General features: G+C 38.9%; 1 protein-coding gene across 1 annotated transcript in view; it reads right to left on the reverse strand.

Annotated features, from left to right (window-relative positions):
• Nucleotides 1-25672, reverse strand: part of MTERF1 (mitochondrial transcription termination factor 1) — a 430610-nt gene that overhangs the window by 12244 nt on the left and 392694 nt on the right. Inside the window, exon 7 of the transcript XR_016394211.1 lies at nt 21663-21909. The gene's annotated coding sequence lies outside the window, so the exon portion shown is untranslated. The remainder of the gene's footprint in view (nt 1-21662; nt 21910-25672) is intronic.

A 25672-nucleotide genomic window follows, 5' to 3' on the forward strand; every position in this document is an offset into this window, starting at 1 on the left:
ATTTCTGTTCAACTAATGGTTGGATGATCAGTTGGTCGGTGTGGTTCAGAGGGCAAGGTGAGGCAGGATTTGACAGTCTCCAGAAAAACAAAAGCAAGAGCACTCACTTCCCATCAAACCAAATCAGCCTTGGCTGGAACGGACAAGAATCAGATTTATTTACTGTTTTTGCTCTATTGCCCCCCTATCTGAGCCTCCATGGCCTCCCCTGAGACTTCAAGAGATTTAGATCAAATGTCAGAAAGGACAGCTGGATTTTTTTCCCCTTTGGTGCCTGACTAGAGGGGAGAATTCAAGGCCATAGAAGGTATTGAAGGTATCTCATTGTTGGTGTATATGCTTCCACACAGCAAGCCGTCCCGAGGGACTGCCCACCCCTCTGCTCAGCTTCCTCCAGAAGAGATCAAAGGTTTCAAAACATTTCCACCTTTACTAATTTTTAATGCCTCTACCAGAATGAGACTTGCCCACTGGAAAAAAAAAATCCATGCTCATTGAAACAGCCAAAAATAAAAGTGATCCTCTAACAGTAGCACATTTAACTTCCTCCATGACTACCAGCAGGAGCCAAGGCAGATATTGCTTTTGCCAGTATATTAAGCCTTAAAAATGTCTTTGGGAACTGATCACACTGAAAATCAGAATATGTTTAAACATAATTCACGAAATTCAGAGTCTCCTTACAGAAGAATCAAAGTGGCTATCACCCAGATCCTTCCCTGTAACTTCTCTGGATCATGGTCTCACCCTGCCCATTCCTTTCCTCTGCTCCTTTGCCCAGTTTCCCCCAAAAACCACCCACAGGGGTCCATGCGGGAGCCAGCAATGCAACCCCAGGATTTGGTTTCCCAGGCCATCAGAAGATAACGCTGCCTATCAGCCAAAATATAAAGCTTCCTGACTGCAGTTGCAGAGATTACAGCTAATTATACACTTCATGCTTCCTGCAAAAGATATATATTTTAAGCTGCTGGGCTGACTTTCTCCCTTGGCTGTATTTAAAGGTTAGTTTCTGGCCTGCTTCCTGGTTTAATGGAATAGTTTAAATATTACAAATCATTACTTGATTCTAATAAATTATGTCTCCCCTGGCACCTCACAAAATCCTTATCATGCCAGAGGAAATAGTTGGAAGGAACAGGTCAGTCTCCATGATAATAAACAGAATAGCAAACCACAGGGTTGTAGATTTGAGGATCCCCGGCTTCTTGGTGGTTGAAAGCATTTGGCCCTTGGCCTCACACTCACCCCAGCACCTGAGGTCTGTGGCTAAAGCAGCAAGAACTCCACTGCCCCACCTCACAGGATTGTTCACTCAGCTTAATTGTCAGCTCCTGCTAAGAACATGTAACATCTCATTTTCCCAGAGACTGTGGAAATGTTGAGCTTTGCTTGAGGCCAAGTAGAGTAGTTAAGTGTCTGGCGTTTCCTTCCTTGATAGGCAAATGCTGTGGATGGTCTGAACCTTCCTCTGTAGGATGTTGTAGGATAAATGAATTCCAGCTTCCAGTTCGAAGCAAAGATCTGGACTCAAACACTCTCTGTGTGTAACTGTGTGTGGGCAGAGGGTCTCATCCAACTTGGTGTATTTACAATACATTGCCAATCTTATTAAACAGAAGAAAGTAACCAAAACTCACACATATGCAACAACAAAAGTGATATTCAAGGCATGCAAGAAAAGGGCACATGAAAAGCCCTTCTCACTCCCCAGGAGCTAGAGGGAAGGGTTTCAAGTCTCTTGATTCCAGCAAAGCAAAGAGAAGCAAGATAAGACTGTTGAGAGGTCAGCCTTGACAGCTAAGTGCTGAATTTCCATGTCTCTAGCTGTTTGACTAAGACATCTATGTGGAAAGTGAAAAACCCAACCACTTTTACAGATGATTTGTTTGTGTGGTACCAAATGTCCTGATTTCCCCTTTAGCAACTAGAAGATTTGAAAACAAAGTAACCACTGAAGTACCAACCGTGGATCAGATCTCTCATTACATGGAATTTTCTTGCAGAATATTGAACTCTAAATAATGGGACTTTTGCAATAGTTGATAACCCATAATTATTTTTACAAAGGCTAAGCCTTGTGAATGTATGGGTTTAGCTGCTGAGTTGATATGACTCAAAGGTCTACTTTATTGCATGACCTATTAAAAAAATCTCTTACACTGCCCTGTGCAGGTATTTCCACCTTAGAAACTAATTTGTTTTTTTTTTCTCAGGAGGTTCCCCTTTTAAAATCCAAAATCCTTGGTTCACCTTGGGAGGGGAAATTTATTGATTGTTTTCTAAGATGATGGGTAAGGCAAGGGTCTTAGTGAAATGGACTCAGTATCTATGCCTTGCAGAGAGGAGATGGTAAATGCAGAAATGTCCAACAGGGGCTGAAAGAGCTCCAAAGCAAGACTGGCCATCTTTGTGGCATGCAGTGTCAGAATCAGTTCTCTTATAGGCCATTGGCAAAAAAGGAGACATGACCTCCCACTGGACAGATATTGGTCACTCCCAAATAAAAAGGTGAGTACCCAAATGGACAATGAAAGTTCTTTTGTATGTGTGTACACGCTAGTGTATATACTACACTAGTAAAATTAGTATTTGGAGGATTTTATTGTTAAGGTTGTCATTTCTGAGATTGAAAGAGAGAGAGAGAGCCAAAATGGAAAACACAGAGACCTTGGAGTCACTTTCTCTGAGGCAAGTTAAGTGAAACCAAAACTCTACTAGGGATAGATTTGCGAGTAAATACAATAAAAGCAAAATCTAATTTTCAAGGGAGATCACATCTGAAAAAGATGAATGTCATGAAACTTGTTTTTGTTGTCACTGTTGTTTTCATTGGGGAAAAACAAAATGACTCACAAATTCCAGTTTGCTTTGAAAGGAGACATATTTGAGGGGTGCTTCAGCAACTTCACAGTGCAGAAGGAAGGTTTTAACATAATATCTCCTTCAGCAAGCTAGTTTATCATACTCAACCGAAATGACAGCAGAAGGAAAAAAAGGATGGGAAACCATTCTGGGGTGAGCAAAGGGTGACAACAGGATGGGAAAATCCAGCTTCACCAAATATTTATTCATGCTTATATAAACCTCAGTTAGCTATCTTCAAATGCTAAATCTCTGCTGAAGAAAAGAAGCATTTGGAAATGCAACTTGGAAGTTGGTTGATGTCAGTAATTTTGCTGCATTGTTGATTAATGTAATTGAAGTATATATTACAGAAACAGAAAAGGAAATGTGACTTCTTCAGGGACCCATTAATTTCTTAAGGATAAAGTGTTTGATGGTTCAAAGGCTTTGTTGAAGCTTATTTTAAATTTAAAATTTCCATTGCCAAGGGGTTGATTACCATTCTTATATTAGCTTTGTCAAACACCAAGTTGATCTTAGTTCTTTGAAAGTTTTGTGGCACTTAACTGTTTTCAGAGCATTTTTTTAAAGAGAAGCCTATCTTACAAATTCTCCCATGGACAGACTTGTTTTCCCTTTACAAGAACAGCAAGATGAAAATTTCTAAAGTCTTAAAAAGAGCAATTCCCACCCTCCCCATCTTTGGGATCTTGAAAGTCATTTCTGCAAGTCAGGTACAGCACCTCCTCAGTCAAACACTTTCCCATATTAATTTCTGTTTGGCTTTAAAACATCAATTTATTTAAGTGGCTTTAAAACATCAATTTATTTAAGTGGCTTTGTGCATCTGAAGCTTAGTTATGTTGTTTAGGGACCCCTCGGTGAGATCTGTTAAGCTTTTCCCATCTCTCCACCCCAGTGACTACACATAGTTCCTTTTATAACTCTCTGCTCTCTTCCTCTGATCACTGTTTAAGGCACTCGCATAAACACGGCCCTTCGAAAGTAAGCCAAGATGTCCCAAGCACTCGTCTTTACTTGTACTGTCCCAACAGTGAACTCGTTAGTTCAAGAAGTCAGACAGCAGCATTTCTGGATCCTTGGAAACCCAGCCAAAAATTAAACCGTCATTTCATATAAGAGCAAGAAGAGGAAATATGCCATTAGGAAATCAAGGTTAAGATGGCACTGCCACCCACCTAGATGAAGGTGGTCTGAGAGGACTGTGAAGCCACATTAGAAACGAAAGCATTATGACCCAGAGCTTTGCCACGGGAAATCGATAACAAGATTGCTGACATCCTAAGAGCACTTCAACAGAAAGTCTTTCTTTCTTACAACGAGAAACGTATTTTTCTCCTCATCAATTTTGATTTTCCCTACCCTTCCAGTCCTGATGCTACTGCATGGTATCGGGAGTGTGACGTCCAGCCAGCAGAAGGCGCCCTGTTGGGCTTCGCCTCCTTCCGGGTTGTCTCCAGGTCATACATGGAGTTGCAGATACACTGGTGGGCTCAGATCTTGAGAACTGTCCCTCCACGGCAGCACCCAAGCCTCAAGTCCATGCAGCTCTGAGAACTGTTTGGCCTTGGCTAACGAGGACACATATCCTCTCATCTGGTGTGGGAGATTTTGCCTCAAGAAATGCTGTCACTCACATTGACTTTATTTTCAGTGTCTTTTCTATTTGAGTCCAATTTGGGGGACGACTGTCTGGATCCTACTGCAAATATCTGGAGGGCAGCTGCGGGCCGGGTCGGGTAGAAGAAATATGACTTTGAAGATGTTCCCCTTCCCCCGATCCTCCCACAGTGGTGTATTCTAGGCCTGCTCCTTGTTCCAGATCTTTGTCTCAGCCTTCTCCCTGCCAAACCACCCTCCACCCCCAGGCATAAACATACTCCAACTACCTGCTTCTGAATACCCCAGTCCCAGAGAATTGGTGGGAGAATCTGGCCTGAAATGGCTTTAATGTGCTCCCAATCTCTAGTAACATTTGCTTATTAACTAGCTCTCTACCCCTTGGCTGAAAATAGTGAGGGGGGTGTGTGTGTGTGTGTAAATAGGTAAAAATGAGTGGTGAAGACATTTGGGGACTGGGATGCATGGGGAGCAGTTTCCCATCACGTTAAAGTGGGAGTGGCGCTGATCCACTGATGTACACAGACAGCCAAACGCCCACAGGTGGGCCCTTACTAAAGGCAATGGATGATGGTGATGATGATATGAACTGGGGAGGAAGAGAAAATATGATATGGAAACACAAAACAGAGGCTACAGTTGCCCTGATGCTAAAAAATATCCCCAGTGGGTGGCTGGTGGGCAGCATGAAGAAACACTTAAGGGGGCTGGACTTTGCCTACACAGTCCAGCTAAACACCCCCTCCTGGGTATCACATTCCAGTCTGGTAAGCACTGGAGGGGGGCTAAACTGGCCTTCTCATGGGCAATTCAGAGGTGCTGGGTTTTTACATCACTTTTAAACTTTGCAGGTCAGTTTCCTCTATACCTAAGAACCTGGGGACACCCTCGGCATTCTCCACTCTCAAAGAGCTTTCCTCTGCGAGGAGCTGCAAGAATAGAGCTGGTGAGTGGCCTCTGCTCATTGTTTTTGATTAATGGTAAGAGGGTAAATGCATTGGCAGGGACTTCCCCCTCCCCATTTCTTCAGCATTCAACAAACACAGACCAACATCCTCATCCTAGGGTCAGGCACTGTCCTAGGCATTCAGGATATAGAGGAGTAAGTGGCCCCTGCCAGGAGTGGAGGATATAGGTTGTATTATCACGATTTGGCAGATGACAAAACAGAGTAGGAGAGGTTAAGTGGCTCAGAACCAGGGTTTCCTAAAATCAGAACCTAGTCTCCTAATAACTTTACTAGTTACTCAATTTGAGAATTTGAAGGCTACAAGAGACTTTTATACTTTTCACGGTCATTTCTCCTGCAGGGGAGGAGACACAGAAACCAACCTAGGATACAACTCTCCTCCATCATTATCTCCATTAAATGGATGGAGAATCTGAGCTGGAGTGGTTGTGACATGGCCAGTCATACTCTGCTACCAGGGCCATGCTACTGCTATGTCTCTACCAGTTTGTTCAACGCCAGTCACCTTTACAGACAGGCCTAGCTCCACCTTTCAATACCATCCTAGACCACTGGATGCTGCTGATGGTGAATAAGAGCATGGCTACAGTGCTATATTAGTATCAACCCTGCAGATGTGGTTTTCACCACTGCAGTGTAGTAGCTGAGAGCATAAACTTGTGAGTCAAACAGACCTGGATTTGAATCACTATTACCATATTTTAAATTTGAGGAAACGGAAGCATATAGAGTTTGTTACTTGCCCAAGACCACATAGCTTGTAAGTACAAAAACCATGCCAGAGTGTGACCTGTTCCTGTCTTACTCCAGAACCTACTCTTATTTCACTCTGGGATGCTATCTACCCACATTAATCCCAGCATTTATTGATAATAGGAACTATTCATTATGCATTTCCTATGTGTCAGAAACTATACAAAGCCCATACATATACTGTCTCCTTGAATTATCTTCCATTTTTCTTTATAATTACCTCCATTTTATGGAAGAGGGAAGGAGGCCTAGAGAGATTTAATAATGTGCCACAGCTAGAAAGTAGTAGAACTCAAACTGGATCCCAGGATTGGGATTGTCTGACTCTGAAGCTCATTTTCTTAAGCACCATGTATGTTGTTTAGACAAGAGATCTGGAAAGGGCTGATGGATTGGTGTCATATTTAAAATTTCCTTTCATCACTGGGTACAAGTTTCCATCACTGCCTTCTTGGATACAGAAGAACTGAGTGTTTGGTTCAGAAATGCAGGTTAGTGATTAGTAGCACAGGAGAAACAAATCTACAGAAACACAGGCCCTCAAATCTTTGATTTACGAGGAACCTTTCAGATCATGTAGTCCAACTTCTCTTTTAGTTCAGAAAGTGGATGTTTTCATATCCCTGCCAGATGGAGGAGATCCCATACCTAAAAAGGAGAGTTCCAGCCTGAATCATCTAAAATGTATTTTTTTCTGAAACTTGATTTACTTAAAAGAGCCAAGATACTGAATATCAGATTGGGTTTGTTAATACTGATAATTGTGGTGCTATTTTTAATTAGCCTTGACTTCCAAATGGATTTCATACTGTGCTTTTCTGTGTTTTCTATGCTTTTAAAATATATATATATAATCATTCCCACAATTCGAAGAACTGCTATTTTTAAAGAGAAATGAACAAATCAGATTTCATTAGTATTAAATGGTGAGGTGGAAAACATCATAGGCCTCAGGGTTAAACAAACCTGGCTGTTGAATCCCTGCTCTGTTCCTTATAATTTGTGTGGCTTTAGCCTCTTTTTCACCTCTCTGAGCCTTGGTCTCTGTCTGTCAATGGTGTTTCTACCTACCTTCCAAGACTGTGTGAAAATTAAATGAGATATTGGTGTAAATCACTTGTTAGTTCTCTTCCCTCCTTTCCCCTTCTATTCTTTTCACCAGTTAAAAGTAAAGCTTGCAGGGGGCGAGGGCAGCTCGGGGTGGGGCTGGGGAAGGGGGAATGTTATACTGAAGTTCCTAAAAGTGTTTGGCAAATGATGCATCACAAAGTCCTAAGGTTCTTCCCACAGTGTCTTGGGATGATAGCTAATGAACTCAGAAACATAAAACAGATAAAAAGGAAGTTGGACAAGAAGGAGGAGGAGGTAGCTGAGATACAGTAAGAAAACATTTCAAGGTTCTATAGCATTATAATTTAAGTTCTCATCTGCATCTCATTATCTTAATAATCCAAAACAACAGCCCTTCAATGTCTCCCACAGAAGGAGGATGGGAAATGATTTTTCTGGACAGGGTCCCCAGCCTCTCCATCACGTTAGATATTATTTCCAAATGTTGAGTGCCAAGGGAGTGTTTCACATTCTCCTAATCATTAAACAGTTTGGCTCTCTTTGGGGACGGGATGAGTTTAGCAACCCACAGAGCAGCCTCCTAGAATAGACTTCTCTGGAATTCCAAAACTCCAACAGGAATACAGCGTGGTATGTGGAGCCTCTGTAAGAAGTACTTTATCCAAATCTGCATCCTCCTTTTGGGGTCTACAGACAAAACTCAGTTCAATCGGCCATGTAGGATTTATTTCATTTTTTTTCTCCTGGAAAATATAATGATATTTGAGAAGTATTTATTCTGAAATATTTCAAACTTACAAAGGAGTTGCAATAATAGTGCAAGGGATCTTATATGCCCTTCACACAAATTCCTCAAATGTTAACGTTTATAGCACAGTTGTTTTAATTATTATCTCTCTAATTATATATAATTATCATTACTGTTTTCTAAAACCATTTGAGAACAAGTTACAGATATGAAGCCTCTTTACCCCTAAATATTCAATGTATTTCCTAAAAATAAGGGCACTTTCCCACATAAACATGGTACAATTATTATAATCAAGAAATTAGCGGTGCTACAACACTGTTATCTAATCGTTGGACCTTATTCAAATTTCACTGTTGTCACAACAATAGACTCTATGACAAAAGGGTGCAATCCAGAATCAGACATTGCCTTTCATCTCTTTAGTCTCCTTTAATCTTGAACTCTTCCTCTGTCTTTGTCTTTCAGGACCTCGATAATTTTGAAGACTATAGGCCATTTATTTTGTGGAATGCCCCTGAATTTGGATTTGTCTGATGTTTCCTCATAACTATTTTCAGATTATGTATATTTGGCAGGAATATCCTTGGAGATATGATGGCTGTTTCTCAACGGGTCATACCAGGAAGCACCTGATGTCAATTTGTCCTATTTTACCATCCTAATTTGAGATTGTTGTTCTCTTTGTAATTAATAAAAATCTTGTAGGAAAATACCTGGAGACTATTTAAACATTGTCTTTCTCCTCAAACTTTAACTCACTAGTTTTATCCTTTAAACTAATTTAGAGCTTGCCCCTTTTTGTAACTTTTGGCTAAAAAAATAACAAAGTTGTACTATTAATTAAAGTTCATGTCCCCAGAAAGGCATATATAAGAAGGGTGCACTTTGAGATACACGAGGCTGTCCCATGACAGAGCCCAGATGCCCAGAGACCAGGCTTGCGTTCTCTGGTGTCTCTAAGGTCCCTTTGTCTTTTAACAATTCCTTCCACTCCCCCTGGGAGAGAACTCTTTCAAACAGTCCTCCAAGCTGGGGCTGGGACAAACTGGCCCCCTGCCAGCCTCCAGAGAATCTCCCATGCCTGTCTTACTCCCATCCCTGAGACTGCAGTCTGGTGGCTTGTTTTGGGAGCTTTTTGCAGAGCTTTTGTCTTTTCAACAAAAGATCTCTTTATGACGGCTTCTTATTGTTTACACTGGAAATTGTTAGCTTTTGCCTCTGGCAGGGCCCTAAGCTCCGAGCCCCATGTCTGAACTGTTAGACTAGAGTGGCGACGTGAGTTGGGGGACCTCAGAAGGGCAAGGAGAAGGCCCCACCACCATGTGAGAGCTCAGGCTCTTGATTCTTCAAAAGACCCTATGCAAATGCAAACAGCTTGAGAGAAGCTGTACCTTAAGCATGGCAAACAGGTCTCCTCAGGAGCCCTTGTCCCATTTGGGGATCTTCCCACCGCAGTCCCAGGTGTGTTCTCCCTGTCCTTTCCCCTCTACTCCCACACAGGACACAAACTTGGGGTTGGCCTTTTCCTTTCAGGTCCTGCTTTCTTATTTTGAAACAAATGGAGAAAAAATTAAAAAGAAACAAAATGTCATTCTTTTCTGTCCACCTAGGGTCCAGTGAAGATTTTAAGTGCTACAGTCTGCAGCACCTGCCATGGCCTCTTGGACGGCCAGTGCTGGAATTGCTGAGCCCAGCCTTGGTAGCCACAGCCACAGCCCACTCCAGAAGAAGCCAGATGTTTGCTTCCTTCCTTCCTTCCTTCCTTCCATCCATCCTTCCATCCTCCCCCCTCCCTCCTTCTCTCACTCCCTTTCTTTCTTTCCTCTCTCCCTTCCTCCCTCCCTTCTTTCTTTCTTTCTTCCTTTCTTTCTCTTTTTCTTCCTTCCTTTTTCCTTCCTTCCTTCCTTTCTTTCTTCCTTCCTTCCTCCCTCCCTCCATCTCTCTCTCTTTCTTTCTTTCTTTTCCCTTTCTTGCTCCCCTCCCCCTATCTTTCTTTCTTTTTTAAGAAATCCATGATATGGGGTTTCCCTGGTGGCGCAGTGGTTGAGAGTCCGCCTGCCGATGCAGGGGACACGGGTTCGTGCCCCAGTCCGGGAGAATCCCACATGCCGCGGAGCAGCTGGGCCCGTGAGCCATGGCCGCTGGGCCTGCGTGTCTGGAGCCTGTGCTCCACGGTGGGAGAGGCCACAGCAGTGAGAGGCCCGCGTACTGCAAAAAAAAAAAAAAAAAAAAAAAAAAAAGAAATCCATGATATGAATTGAAGTACAATAGGTAGGTTTTTTTTTTAGAAGATGTTGGGGGTAGGAGTTTATTAATTAATTTATTTTTGCTGTGTTGGGTCTTCGTTTCTGTGCGAGGGCTTTCTCTAGTTGTGGCAAGCGGGGGCCACTCTTCACCGCTGTGCACGGGCCTCTCACTATCGTGGCCTCTCTTGTTGCAGAGCACAGCCTCCAGATGCACAGGCTCAGTAGTTGTGGCTCACAGGCCCAGTTGCTCCGCGGCATGTGGGATCTTCCCAGACCAGGGCTCGAACCCTTGTCCCGTGCATTAGCAGGCAGATTCTCAACCACTGCCCCACCAGGGAAGCCCTGGTAGTTTTTTAAATTGAGATATAGTTCACATACCATACCGTTTGCCCATTTAAACTATACAATTTGATGGTATTAGTATATTCGCAGAGTTGCGCAACTGTAACCACAATCAAATTTAGAATATTTACATCGCCCCAAAAAGAAACCCAATACCCAATAGCACTGACTCCCAAGGGGCAGTTTTAAAAATGACAGACGCTGTTTCTTGAGCAATATTTGCCCATCTTTCGTTCTTTTCCTGGACTTAACTATTCAGTCACTATCTTTCAGAAGAGCTGTGCCTGCAGTGGGCTCTCTGAGAAGACTTAATTGATGGCAGCTATGCAGTTGGGTTTCCTTCCCTAGGGAGCACTAACGTGAACTTTGCTTAGTAAATTTTGATTTAGAATTTCTTCTGACTTGTTCCCTGGAGAATCATGAATGGGTTATTCTTAGGAAGTGACAGGATTATGGGAATCATCTTCTCTAGGATTTACAGTTTTAGTAGCACTTTCATATACGCAATGTTATTTTATTCTCCCAAATAACAGTCAGAAGTAAAAATAACAATAGAATTCACTTATTAAGTGCTTATTCTGTGCTTGGCAACTCTAAGTAGTTCCCATACATGCATTAACTCATCTGATCCTCAAGCACCAGATGAGACAGGGCTCTGGTAAAATTAGCCAGAAATACAGAGAGGTTAAATGATGACAAGCCCAAGATCGTAGAGCTGGTAAGGGCAGAGTTGAGATGTGTGCATATGCAATTTGATTCCTATCTGAACTCTAAATACCACTCTTAATTGCCTCTAGCGTTCCCATTTTGGAAGCAAGGACTGAGGCTTTGAGAGGTTATACTTATAAGAAGAACTAGTTAGGACCTGAATACAAGTATTTGGACCCCAAGCTTAATGTTATAATGAGGTAACATGCCTCCTCCATCAATGACTTAATTCAGCATCTTGCCAGGTACACAGAATCAAGTCCTTCAGCTAAGCCAAACAAACAAACAAAAAGAAATAGAAAATATTTCTTGTTGAAGCTTCATCTCTTAAACTGCAGTGTCGTTATTGTGACGTTATAAGATTGGCTATACTTTTGGTGGGCCAAAAGCATTTTTCAAACCAATCTCCAAAGTCAATTTTTCCTTCCTATTTGTGCCTCCTTTTGCAACCTCTCTTGATTTCTCTTTCTCCGTGTTTCCTATTCACAAACAGGGAATGAGCCACATGGATTTAATAACCAGGGCATTGATTCATGTAGACTTTCATCTAATCAGAAAGAACAGTGGCAGGTCCAAGAACTCATTTGGTTGTATATCTTTTTAAAAGAGTTGACACACATGTCCTTTAGAGTAGAGAGAAAATAATAAAATTTAAAAAGCAAAAGCCAGCTCAGACCTGCCAGCTGCAATGATCGGTTACACAGAAGAGATCCATGGAATTCTGAAGCCATTTGGGTTTTGTTATGTTTGCTGAAACAGCACCAACTGTGATCTCTACTTCTTTAAACGGTTTAATGACTTTTGGATAAGCCTTCAGAGTTAAATGGTTAAATCACCAAATGCTCCAAAAAATAATTATGCAAACAATTTTCTGGCTAATTATCTAACATGAACAGAAGCACACAGCTGCTAAGATATGTAATTGCTGTTTCATCAGGGCTGGCTATTGTATATACATGGTTCCTTTACTGTTCTCAGTGTGGTTTGGTGGGAGGCCACTAACATAATATCTCATGAAATGAGCAAGTTAAAAGTCCCAGTAAAGTGAGTGACTAGTCCAGCTAGTCACTCACTTTGATTCTTTTTTTAAGGGAATGGATTAAATCAAATTCATCCATAGTGGACAAGCACATAACTAGTATGTACATTTGTGTGGTATATCTAAGTCTTGGGCATGTATATTTAAATGTCCAATGTGGATAAATATTTTAACTTACTGGATATAAAAGGTACATAGAGAAAACTTGCACATATCATAACTGTCCAGTTTACAAATGAGCACTCTCATGTAACCAGCCCCCAAAGCAAGAAATGGAACTTCACCAGGACCACAGAAGCCTCCTTTGTCCTTCCAATTTCTACTCCCTCCAAGGGTGGGTACTATCCTCACTTCTATCAACAGAGATTAATTGTACCTGTTTTGCACTAAATTTAAATGAAACTATAAACGTATACCGTTTTGTGCCTAGCTGCTTTCATATAATACCATGTTTGTAAAATTTATCTATATTGTTGCAATTTGTTCAATTCTCATTGCTGTATAGTATCTCATTGTGTGAACACTACAATTTATCATTCTACTGTTAATAGGTCTTTGGATAGTTTCTGGTTTGGGGATACTATGAATAAAGCTGCTATAAATATTGAGTACATCACTTGGTAAACATATCCATGCACCTGGGTCTATACTAGGAGCAGAATTGCTGGGCTGTATGGTGTGTGTAACTTCAGCTTTAGTAGATGCTGCCAAACAGTTTCCCCAAACAGTTGTGCCAGTTTTCACCCCCACCAGCACTAGAGGGAAGTTGGGATGAATGTTGTAAAGAATTCTAACTGATGCTTGCTACAGCTTAAAGGATGGTGTGGAGTGAGGAAGAAGAGTGAATGGTAGGGTTAATGGAAAGTGTTCCAGAAATATGGCCTTGTGAGGAAAGGATAAGGTTGGAGAAAGAAGCCTGGTGGAGGAAGCAGTCACGTTCAAGGTCATTTGGTAGATAGGAGAAGACTCCATGGATGTTTATCACCCACTCTGTCGTCTTCTGTAGTATGTGACATGGTCCTAGTGAATCACCCCAGGCCTTTCTTCCTTTTCTCTTTAGTCCATGTGGCGTGTGCTCAAGGGCCGCTCAGGTCTGAAGGCCACTCTGGAGACTTGGGGATGCCCTCCCTCTCACCTGGCTGCCCATGCTGCCAGTATATGTATACTTCACACAGATATCTGGCCCTTCTGATGTTAGGGGAATGAAGGATGAGAAGTGAGGAGCAGACAAAGAGAAATCAGAGAGAACAGAATGAAAAATCTGAGTTGAGTCCAGTTATCTGGTTGTGAACTTTAAGCAAATCACTCAAATCCTCTCATGGCTTTGTTTTCCTCAGCTACAAAAAATTGAAGGCAACAATTCTCAACTCACTAGGTTTATTTGATGATGAAATGAATTAAAAAAGAATATATATGGAAATGTTCTAGAAACTTTAAAAAGCAAACATTTGCTGTCTTTTCTACAGGGTATTATTATTAATACTCAAATCATCACTTTAAATAGAAATGTATCTCCAAGAAGTGGTATCAGTTCCATTTTGCTATTGAAATTTATTGCGTTAACAGAATAAGAAATAATCCATCTCAGTAACGTTAACAGGAGTTACAAACAAAAATGTCTGAAATAGTGGCATTTACCCAGGATTACCCAGAATTCTTTGGGTTCAGTCATCCAGACCTCCATCCAGACTTGCATCCATTAATTAATTATTTTAACAAACATGTTTATTGAGTATGTACCCTTTTGTTTTAGGACGATTCTAAGCATAGATTCACAACAGGATTCAAAGATGGACTTCAAGGGGTTCCTGAACATTCTGATTTTATATGGAGAGGAATGTCGGGGGTGACTTCTGTCATCAGATTCTCACAGAACTCTGAAAAACCCACCCTCTCCAAAAATAAGGTTAAGAAGCAGCGTTTCAGGGATTTGTAGGATAAAGGAATATGAACTCTATATAAAATAATATGTGATTATTTATATAAGAACTTCAAATTAAGGTGACAACAGACTTCCCATTAGCAATAATAGATGCCACAGAATAACAGAATAATATCTTTAAAATGCTGAGGAAAAATAAATATTAACTTAGAATAATATATCAAGCTTGATTATTATTCAAGTGTGGGTGAAATAAAGGCACTTTGAGAAAAAAACAAAAAACAAAGATTGAGAGAGTTTACCAACTTTAGACCCTTGTCAAAATAACTATCAATAAATATTATCCAAGAAACAGGAACTTTAAGTGCAGAGTAAAAATGTAAGACGGAATCATGAGCAAAAAAATATTGTGAACATGGTTGTAAATTTAAAGAAGCATTGTCTTAAAAAAATCAATTAGGGCATTGTTTAAACAACAAGAAACTAAAATGCTAGATGACAATAACATGGACCAAGGGAGTGGGAGAGGCTGAAATTATAAACTCCAAGTTCATTGTACTATTCAGGAGGAAGATAGAGATAGGCTTAATTTAGACTTTAAGCAAGTATGCCTTTTAAAATTTAAGAGTAATGCTCAAAGAATAAGGGAAAATGTGTAATTTCAAAACAAGAACATGCAAAGGATTAATCTCCAAAAATTTATAAGCACCTCATGCAGCTTAATAACAAAAAAACAAACAACCCAGTCCAAAAATGGGCAGAAGATCTAAAGAGACATTTCTCTAAAGAAGATATACGGACTGCCAACAAACACATGGAAGAATGCTCAACATCACTAATCATTAGAGAAATGCAAATCAAAACTACAATGAGATATCACCTCACACCAGTCAGAATGGCCATCATCAAAAAATCTAGAAACAATAAATGCTGGAGAGGGTGTGGAGAAAAGGGAACCCTCTTGCACTGTTGGTGGGAATGTAAATTGATACAGCCACTGTGGAGAACAGTATGGAGGTTCCTTAAAATACTACAAATAGAACTACCGTATGACCCAGCAATCCCACTACTGGGCATATACCCTGAGAAAACCATAATTCAAAAAGATTCATGTACCAAAATGTTCATTGCAGCTCTATTTACAATAGCCCGGAGATGGAAACAACCTAAGTGTCCATCATCGGATATGGATGAAGAAGATGTGGCACATATATACAATGGAATATTACTCAGCCATAAAAAGAAACGAAACTGAACTATTTGTAATGAGGTGGATAGACCTAGAGTCTGTCATACAGAGTGAAGTAAGTCAGAAAGAGAGAGACAAATACCGTATGCTAACACATATATATGGAATTTAAGAAAAAAAAATGTCATGAAGAGCCTAGGGGTAAGACAGGAATAAAGACACAGACCTACTAGAGAATGGACTTGAGGATATGGGGAGGGGGAAGGGTAAGCTGTGACAAAGCGAGAGAGAGGCATGGACATATATACACTACCAAACGTAAGGTAGATAGCTACTGGGAAGCAGCTGCATAGCACAGGGAGATCAGCTCGGTGCTTTGTGATCGCCTGGAGGGGTGGGATAGGGAGGGTGGGAGGGAGGGAGACACAAGAGGGAAGAGATATGGAAACATATGTATATATATAACTGATTCATTTTGTTGTAAAGCAGAAACACACCATTGTAAAGCAATTATACTCCAATAAAGATGTAAAAAAAAAAACAAGAACATGCAAAAGAAATGATTAAAGAATTCTAGAGTGATCTAATAAGAAACAGGAAGAAAAAAAATATATATATGCTAAGAAAAAACAAAACGTAGTAGAAAAAGTCTAGATATATTAGTAATCTCAGGAAATGTAGGCAGATTAAACTGGTTTGTTCAAAAGTAGAGATCAGATCATTTTTAAGAAACACAATCCATTATGTGCTGTTTACAAGAGTTGTACCTAAAACATAATGATGCTTAAAGATTGAAAGGCATGAGAAAAGATAAAACAGGTAAAGAATAATTTTGCTAGAGAAGCAATATTAAGGCAGAAGAAGCATCATTTGGAATAAAGTCATGATATGATCATTGAAGAGCAGTTCACAGGGAAGCAATAGAAATGCTGAATCTGTATGTTCTGAGCAAAACAGGGTCCTGGCTTAGAAAATAAATTTGACAAATCTCTCTTAATGGGAAATATTTTTGCATGTCTCTTTCATAAACTGATCATAAGCAGTAAAAATTGATAAAGATATAAACATTTTGAACAACACAAGTAATTGGCCAGCCTTAAAGGAGACCTGTATAGAAGAAGCCTGTATTCCTCACATAGAGAATTCACATTGTTTTCAAGTACACATTGAAAATACTGACCACAAAAGAAGTCCTAAGAAATACCAAAGAATCGAGAACACTGACCACATTCTCTTTCTACAATGCAATTATATCAGACATCAACAACAAAACACGCCCCCCCAAAAAATACCCCATATATTTGGAAATGAAAATCATCTTATAAATATTCATGAATCAGAGAAGAAATAATAATGGAACTTATGAGATATTTAGAACTGAACGACCACAAATCACTACCTAGAAAAACTTGTGGGATGCCAGCATAGCCTTAAATTTACATTTATTAAAACAATGTGGAAACTGCAATGATAAAACTAGGCAACGCTATTGTGGAAGAGGAGAAGATCGGGGAAGTTTTCAAAGGAGGAATGTCCGATCTGAGAATTTAAAGATAGGGAAGAAGAAGAGGTAGAGGAGGAAGCTGGAGGAGAATATTCTTGGAAAAAAAGAAAAATCAGTGGTAAATTATAAATAAGAAGGAGCTATTGTGCCTAAAGATAGTTACATTGGGTTTGTTGGAGGCTTGTTTTAGACATATCCTCTGAGTTTTGTTACAGAAAAAAATTCCTTTAAAGTTAAAAGAGAAAATTCTTAAAGTAATAAACCTGTAATTGGATTGGCCATTTATAGCACAAAATAATTGGTTTGAAAGTTATAAGGAGTTTGGAGCAGTTTCATAAACCATTAGGTGGTAATCCCTGAACCAGCAGTAGGAAATGGTCCCTAGAAAAATACTGTGAAGGAATTAGGATAATTGACATCAAAACTCATACTGGGGTTTCAATTCCTGCAATGGAAGAATAGCTTTTTATTGGATTAATGCTTCTGCAGATACTAGACAAAGTATAAAAAAGAGCTGTTGGAAGGCACTGGACAGTGACCAGAAGTAGGCAGAAACAGGGAAGCATTTGGCCCATGAAAGAAGGGAGTTTGTCCTCTGAGGAGATTCCCAGGCTGCACGCTACACAGGGTGCTAGAGCTTAAGCAAAAAAAAACCTACTGTCTTTTTTGCCTGAAGGGTCAGAAGAAAGAGTGTGGGATAAATAGAATGGTTGGAAATGGAGGGTGTGGATCCCAGAAAGGAGGAAGCCATGGTAAAGGAGGGGACTAGACTCTGCATATAAACTCCGTTCAAAACCATAATTGACTTCTGAGCAGTACAGGCACAAGTGGGATTCCAAATATCCCAAGGAGAAAATGACATCTAGGCTGCTGAGAGAGCTGAGGAAAGATTGCTGCTGCTGGAACCACAGAGGAAACTGCAGTTTGAGTCTTGACAAGTTAGAAGAGCTTGGTAAACTCTTTGGACTTGCCATCAAAACACCAGAGACCTTAAGAGTAAAGACCATATAACAGAATTAATGGGTTTACTCTAAAACTAAGGAAAAATGAAAATAGATCCAGTAGAGCATAAAACCAAGCCTACAAAAGTTTATGGTGATCTGTTAATAATTTGACTGCTTGCTGGAACAAAATTTGACACTCTTCAGGATAAGATTACAGGATATGGAGTCTCTCCAATGTATCATTGGGACACACAGCCAAGAGAAAAACCAATCAGTAAAAACAGACTGATAAGTGCCCCAGATATTGGAATTATGGCATGGGAATTTCAGGAGAGAATTAAAGACTGAAAAGGAAGCAGATGGAAATCCTAAAACTGAAAAAAACATTATCTGACATTTTAAAAAATCTTAAATGAAAATTAACAGCTTATAGAGAAAAAATATTTTTTAAATCATGAAACTTAAAGGCACACCAATAGAAATGATCCAAACTGAAATGAAGAGACCAAAAAGATTGGGAAGACAATGAACATGTGTGTCAGTATCAGGTGACCTCATACAGGTGTAAATTGAGTTCCAGAAGGAGAAATAATAGAGAAAGAAAAAATACTTCAAGAAATAATGGTTCAATATTCTTTTAACGGTTCAATATTTTTAAAGTTAATTAAAAAATAAATTTAGCATCCCATGGATCAAAGATGTTGAATGAATCCCAGTGGATAAATATTAAGAACTCCAGCACAATAAACACTAAGATAACCATATCTTGGAACATCACAGACAAACTGCTGAAAACCAGAGATAAAGAAAAAAATCTTGGCACAGTCAGGGAGAAAGACACATTTAATATAGGGGACAATGATTACAATAACTGCTGACTTCAGAAGTAGTGAAAGCCAGAAGATGACGGAAGGACATCTTTTAAAACTCATCATCTAGAATTTTACACCTAGGGAAATATCTTTAAAAATTAAAGTGAAATAAAGACATTTTTAGGCAGATAAAAGCTGAGGACATTTGCACCTGCAGAACTGACTACAAAAAAGTGCTAAAGATTCTAAATGTGTAAATTAAAAAACTTTTTAATCTAAAATGCTAAAAATTATTCAAAGGGGAAATGATATAAGTTGGAAATTCAGATCTATAAGAAGAAAGTATGAGTAATAGTAATGGTAAATATGTGGGTAATTATAAAATACTACTTTCCCTTTTAAAAAAAATCTCTATAAGTCAGCTGATAAACAATTTATCGTGGAGTGTTATAACAGATGTAGCAGTAAAATATTTGATAACAATAGCACAGAAGAGGGCCAGGGTATATAAAAGGAATTGTACTGTTGTAAGTAGTACAATATTAATTCAACATAGACTGTGCTAGGTTAAGGATGTATATTGTAATTCCCAAGAAAAGATATAAAGTATAGGAAAAAAAGCCAACAGAGGAGAATATTGAATAAAATACTAAAAATTCATTGATTATCCAAAAAATAACACAGGAAAAAGGAAACAAAGAACAAAAGAGGCAAAAATAACTAGAAAGATAATAGACTTAAACCCAATTATATCAATAATTAGATGAAATGTGAATGGATTAAACACTCCAATTAAAAGGCACAGATTATCAGACTGGGAAGAACAACAACAAATAAGACCCAACTATATCCTGTTTATAGGAGAGGTACTTTAAATATAAAGACACAAGTTGAAAGTTAAAGGATGAAAAAAAATATACCATGTGCAGAATATGTGTAAGCCATATTAATATCAAAGTTGACTTCAAGACAGAATATTACCAGAGATAAAAATATTTTATCATAATGAAAAAATGAACCAATTCATCCAGAGTTGCAATAATGGTAAATGTGTATACATCTACTAATTAAACTGCATATAAAATTGAGTTGAGTGGCAAAGTTGTCTCCCATTTTTTGTGGGAGAGCGCCTATCCTTTTTGTGGCTGTTGCATACCCAGAAATGATGAGAGTAGAGATGGTTTAAATAATGATTACAGGGAGTGTAATTGTATGTGTAATGTAGCTAAATGGTATGCTTCTTCCTGCCATGAAACTGTATTTCAGGTGGCAATTGTTTGTTTCTTTTTTAACTTGAAAATTGTAAATGTTACTCTTTTTATGGATATAACCCCAAGTTCATGAACTATACTTGGTGATCTCCTTTGCACACTTCTCTAAGCAGGAGTTGTGACTTTGAAAATAAGCTGGGTCAACAGCCCAAGGTAGTCTATGTCATGGCCATAATGTCTCTTGTGGTGAGGCCATTCCTTTGGTGTTTCTTTCTGCGTGTTGGGCTACAGTTGGTCCCACAGATTGCTGAAATCCTGGCATTAGAGACAGCAATCAGTATGCAGTCTTTTTGCTTTACCATAATAATCACATGCATGACAACACATTGAGTCATCCCACTATTTAACATTTCCCAAAGTTTCATTTGCCATGAAGTTGTTTGGGACTCAGAAATAATTGCAAATTATAGGAAGACTATCATATTGACCCAACAAAATGAACAAAATTCAGAAGGATCCCTGTCAGTCATCTCGAAGAGCATTTTATAAATTTAATGAACATAAAAATCATCCGCGGATGTTGTTAAAGTGCAGATTCCCAGATCCCATCCCCAGAAACTCAAATTTATGATCTGGGATGGGACCCAAGAATCTAAATTTTTAACAACTTCTCTGTGCAAGTAGACCTCAGATTACACTTTGAGAAACACTGATCTAGTTTCAACAGATCAGACATGACAAGTAGTTTCCAGCATCTGCCTGAACCTCCAGCCATAGTGAACTCACCACCCCACAAAGCAGCGCCATTTCATTTTAGCAAGTTCTCCCTTGTTCGGGGCCCAAGTCTACCTCTGCCTCCTTTATCTTCAGGCTCTTCCCTCTGAAGCTACACAGAATAAGTCATGTATCTCTCCTTTTATGATGACTCTTTATATTTTTAATATAGTTATTGGGTCTCCTTAATACTACTAGTTACTTCAATAGTTTCTAAAATGGTATTATATCTAGACATATCACCCATCTTTATGATTGTAGTGTGTGTCTTAAATTGCAGTATCAGACCTAATAAACATATTTCAATTTATCCTCACAACTGTAAAGCTCAGTGAAGGTCATGACTTCCCCTGGTTTGCCTTCATGGGTGTTTGTTTGTGTGCTTGTTTTTAATAATTATACTACTATACAGGTAGTATAATTTATCCAAATTTGTCCTTTTAAAACAATGTTTTGGCTATTCTAGGCCCTTTGCATTTCCATATAAATTCATAATCAGCTTATCAAGTTGTCCAAAAGAGCTTGTTGGAATTTGTTTGGATTCCACTGAACCTATACATTGATTTAGGTAAAACTGACATTTTAACAATTTTGATTCCTATGTTTCATGAACACAATATATCTCTCCATTTATTTAGGTCTTCTTGAATTTCCTTCTGCTATGTTTTATATTTCTGAAGTGGATCCCTAAGTATTTCACATTTTGATATTATTTAAAATGTTAAAATTAAATTTCCACTTGCTAATTAAATATCCAGGTTGCTAATATATTGACCTACAATTAACTTTTATATATGTGTAATATATATATTGTAAATGTAATGTACATGTGAATTGTAAATGTGCTAAACTCACTTGTAGTTTTTTGGTAGATTCCATAGGATTTTCTATTTAGATTATAATGTCATCTGTGAATAATCTATAAAGACAGTTTCACTTCTTCTTTTACAACCTGGGTGCCTTTAATTTTTTTCTTACCTTATTTAACTGACAGGAACTTCTGATACAATGATGAATAGAAGCAGGGAGTGTGGACATTCATGCTTTTTTCTGATCTTAGATGGTAGGGTAAACGTCCAGACTTTCACCAGTAAGTATGATGTTAGTCGTAGGTTTTTTGTAGATGCAGTATATAAGGTTAAGGAAACTCCCATCTAATCCTACTTGCTGAGATTTGTGTGTTTTTGTTTCACATCAAATGGAGCAGGAATCAGCATTCTTTTTTCTATAAACAGACAAACAATAAATACTTTAGGCTATCGAGGACATATACTGTCTCTGTCACACATTCTTTGATTTTTTTGTACAACTCTTTAAAAATATAAAAAACATTCTTAGCTTGTGGGCCATAGACTGTAGTTTGCTGATCCCTGATCTAGCAGCTTGTTATGCCTACAATTCTCACCACTCACACTAGTGGGCAGTAGTATCAAATTGCCAAGCCTCCACATCCCCCGTTTTGGGGTACCAAGAAATGGAATGAATTGACAGCTTAATTTTAGTCTTTAAATGTACTACTTTTCACTAAAGTATTCCCAGGAAGAGATAGTAATCTCTACTTGCCTATATCGACTTAATAGTATTAAGAGAGAAGACTAATGAGAAAGGATATAAATATTATAATAAGTAATTGAAAATCAAAATGCCTTCACATTTTGCTCATCTACAACATTTCCAGTTATCAAAATACATTCTGGTCTCTGTTGGTCCAGATGGGCCAGCCACTAATTGACTCAATTCTTTCAGCCCCTTTATATTTGCAAATCTGAGTTACACTACTCATCTGTACTCACTAACCAACTAAGGAAAGTTAAGGGTCTTCTGAGATCTCTTGGGCTCCTATTTTCTCTGTCTATTGTGTTTTGCACCAGAGACTTGCTTCTGTATGTCCAAATACTGAATAGTTTTTCATAATATTTAGGTCTCACCAGAGAAAGCAGAGCACTAGACCCCTTGAGGCTAAGGCACAGCATAAAAGCAGGACAGGAGGGAAGCATGATGCATGTGCAATAGCCCAGGCTTAGATAAAATAAGACAGTTCTGGGATCCCCCCTGCCTCCTCCACTGCTTCTCAAATGTGTGACCTTGGGCAATCCCTTTGCATGGGCCTGGCACACTGTAAATTCTCAGCTTTCCTTGAAGAGAAGAGAAGATGGAAAAGTGTAGAACCATCATTTCCAGGGTTTTTTTTTTTGTTTTTTTAAATTTAATTTTATTTATTTTTTTATACAGCAGGTTCTTATTAGTTATCTATTTTATACATATTAGTGTATATATGTCAATCCCAATCTCCCAGTTCATCCCACCACCACCACCTCCCCGCCCCTGCTTTCCCCCCTTGGTGTCCATGTGTTTCTTCTCTACATCTGTGTCTCTATTTCTGCCTTGGTTTTTTTTTTTCCTTTTTAAGCATTGGAGTTTTTTCTTCAAACAAAACCTGTATGCCAAGCCCATAAAAATGAAACTTCTGTAGCAGAGTGGTACAGTGTCCCAGCCATATTTGTTGAGTCTATTTCTGGACCCTATTCTTACCCCCTCAGCAATATCCACTATGCCCTAGAATTTCAGGAAGCACTGTTTGAGAAACAATTGTTTGCGGCATGGACCTAGGAAATCCTATGAAGGTAACCAGGCTCCATAGAGTCAGGGCAGTGAAGTATTTACAACCTTGTTATTTAAAGTATAGTCCCAGGACCAGCAGCATCACCTGAATCCAAGGCTCAATCTAGACCTACTGAATTAGAATCTGCATTTGGACAAGATACTCTGCTGTGTGCGCATTAGATTTTGAGAAGCCCTAGTGCAGTGTGAGGAGAGGGGGAGAAAGCACACAATAAAGTCATCACAGATGTAAGGCATTACCAAAAGAATGCAGCTAAATTTTGCCAAAGCTGCATTCCATTAATCCTCTTTAGAAATTTAATAATTTGTGTAATATTATTAGCATTTTTTTTCAGATTTCTTCAGGGAGTATGAGTTTATTAAAAGGATAATACATTTTACTTAGCTTTTTTCTCTTTGACCCTTCATACCATTTTTGGATTTCCAAATTATCTTTTGATTATGCCTACAACCTCCCATGAGGATTAGTGGGTTATAGTTATTTTGTTTAAAAAAAAAACTTTCCAGCCACAAATAGGAATTTATAATTACCTGAATCTATAATGTGAGTTGTTAATGGAATATTAGCTATTTGAGTAAAAAGGTACCGCACACAAATAATTAAACAAAACAAAGAACATGCAGGCAAGAATTTCTATTTCTTTTCCACAGTAGTGGCTCTGTGGCTCTCCATCTAGATGCTGGCATTCTTTTTGTAAATGATTGATTTTCCCACATCTGAATACTGATAAATCTATAACCAGCTCTGATGTTGATATTATGCCAGGATGAAAAAGAGAGTAATAATGACACAGCGGGAGTTACAACACTGAAAGAGAAATTGAGAATTCAGTATATGGAAAGGGGATTTATTATCTATTTCTTTGTGATCTGACCTGGAGTCCAGAAATCGTGATGTAATTTCAGTTCATTCCTTCATCTATGAAGTTTGGATTAGTTAGTGATTTTCAAACTATGTTATAGCTATGGAGCCCTTTGGGCAAAGGAAATGGTACAGGCAGCCTATATGTGAAAGAAATAAAAAAGGGACAGCTTGGGAGTTGGAGAAACAGATTTCAAACTCCTGGGCAAGTGGCTCTCTAAAGTGTTGCCTAACTCAGAAAATGGGGCAGCACAATAAACAGTGCTGGAAAATTAATGGGTTGAAGCCAACATGTATTTACCTAAATAATTTTATATTGATTCTTGATAAAAATGATTTACAAATTACATTGCTGAGGGGCATCTCTGTTAAAGTAAATGGGTCATGGCATTTACTGGGGTGACATCAAGTATATCAAATCCCATCAGTTCTTTCTGAGTAGCATGTTTCCCATTCATTCTCTACTTGCAATTCTCACAGCCACCATCCTAGCTCAGGCAAACATAACTCCTGCCTGGACAATTATGACAGCCTCCCAAAGGGCTTCCCTCCACCTCCAAACCTTTGGAGGGAAAGCCAAGGTTTACACATACCAAACATGCAAGAGATCCTGCAATTTGCTCCTGGCTTTGTTACAAAGCCCTACTGCCAATGGAGAGCAGAGTCTAAAATCCCTTGCTTGGCATGAATAGTTCTCTATGTGGCCTCTACTGAGCTTTCTATTTCTCATGTGCCCCTTGGTGAGCCCCATAATCTAGTCAATGGGAACTACTCTCTTTTTCTAATTTTGCACGCCACCCAGTGCCTCTCTCCTTACTCCCTTTGCCTATTATGTCTTATCCATCCTCTTTATATGTCTAAATAATACCCACCTTTTAAAGACTCAGCTCAAGTGCTACCTCCTCCCTGAAGTCCTTCCTGAGTTTCTCTGTCCTTCCCAAAGTCCTTCCTGTCCCTGCTCCCCAAGCTAGTAATCACCCTATTACTTACTATAACTATGGACCCCACTCTGAGCACTTACCCCATTCCAATTTGAGTTATAGCTCTATACATTTAGCTCCTGTTATTTTATTATTGATTTTTCCGTTGTCTCTCCTATTGGCTATTTAGAACATAAACCATGTCTTGCTTAATTCTAAATCCCTCATGGTGTCTAACACGTGCCAGATACATAGCAGATATTTGATGAACAAAATATGGTCTGTCTTCTATAATATGGTTATTGTCCCCCTGAGAAAATCTGTGTTACAAAAACAATTGTTTCAGTGGGAAAAGGGGTTATGGCTATTAAATTTAAGGCCATAACAAATTATTTTTCCTCCATGAATTTTAAGAATAAGACTTTTTAACAGCTCTTAGTGAATCTTGTTTCTGAAAGTGGATATATTGGGTAAACATAACTCATCAAAACAACCTAAATGCTTCTTCCCTTCCCTTTAATCCACCCATTAAGAGTTTCTTGATCTTTATCACCCTTTATCCTGACCTTGTGCTTTTACTTACA

This window comes from Delphinapterus leucas, chromosome 9, assembly GCF_059928025.1.
Source record: "Delphinapterus leucas isolate spDelLeu-1000000601 "Yukka" chromosome 9, BTC_Dleu_Yukka2, whole genome shotgun sequence".
Taxonomy (NCBI): Eukaryota; Metazoa; Chordata; class Mammalia; order Artiodactyla; family Monodontidae; genus Delphinapterus; species Delphinapterus leucas.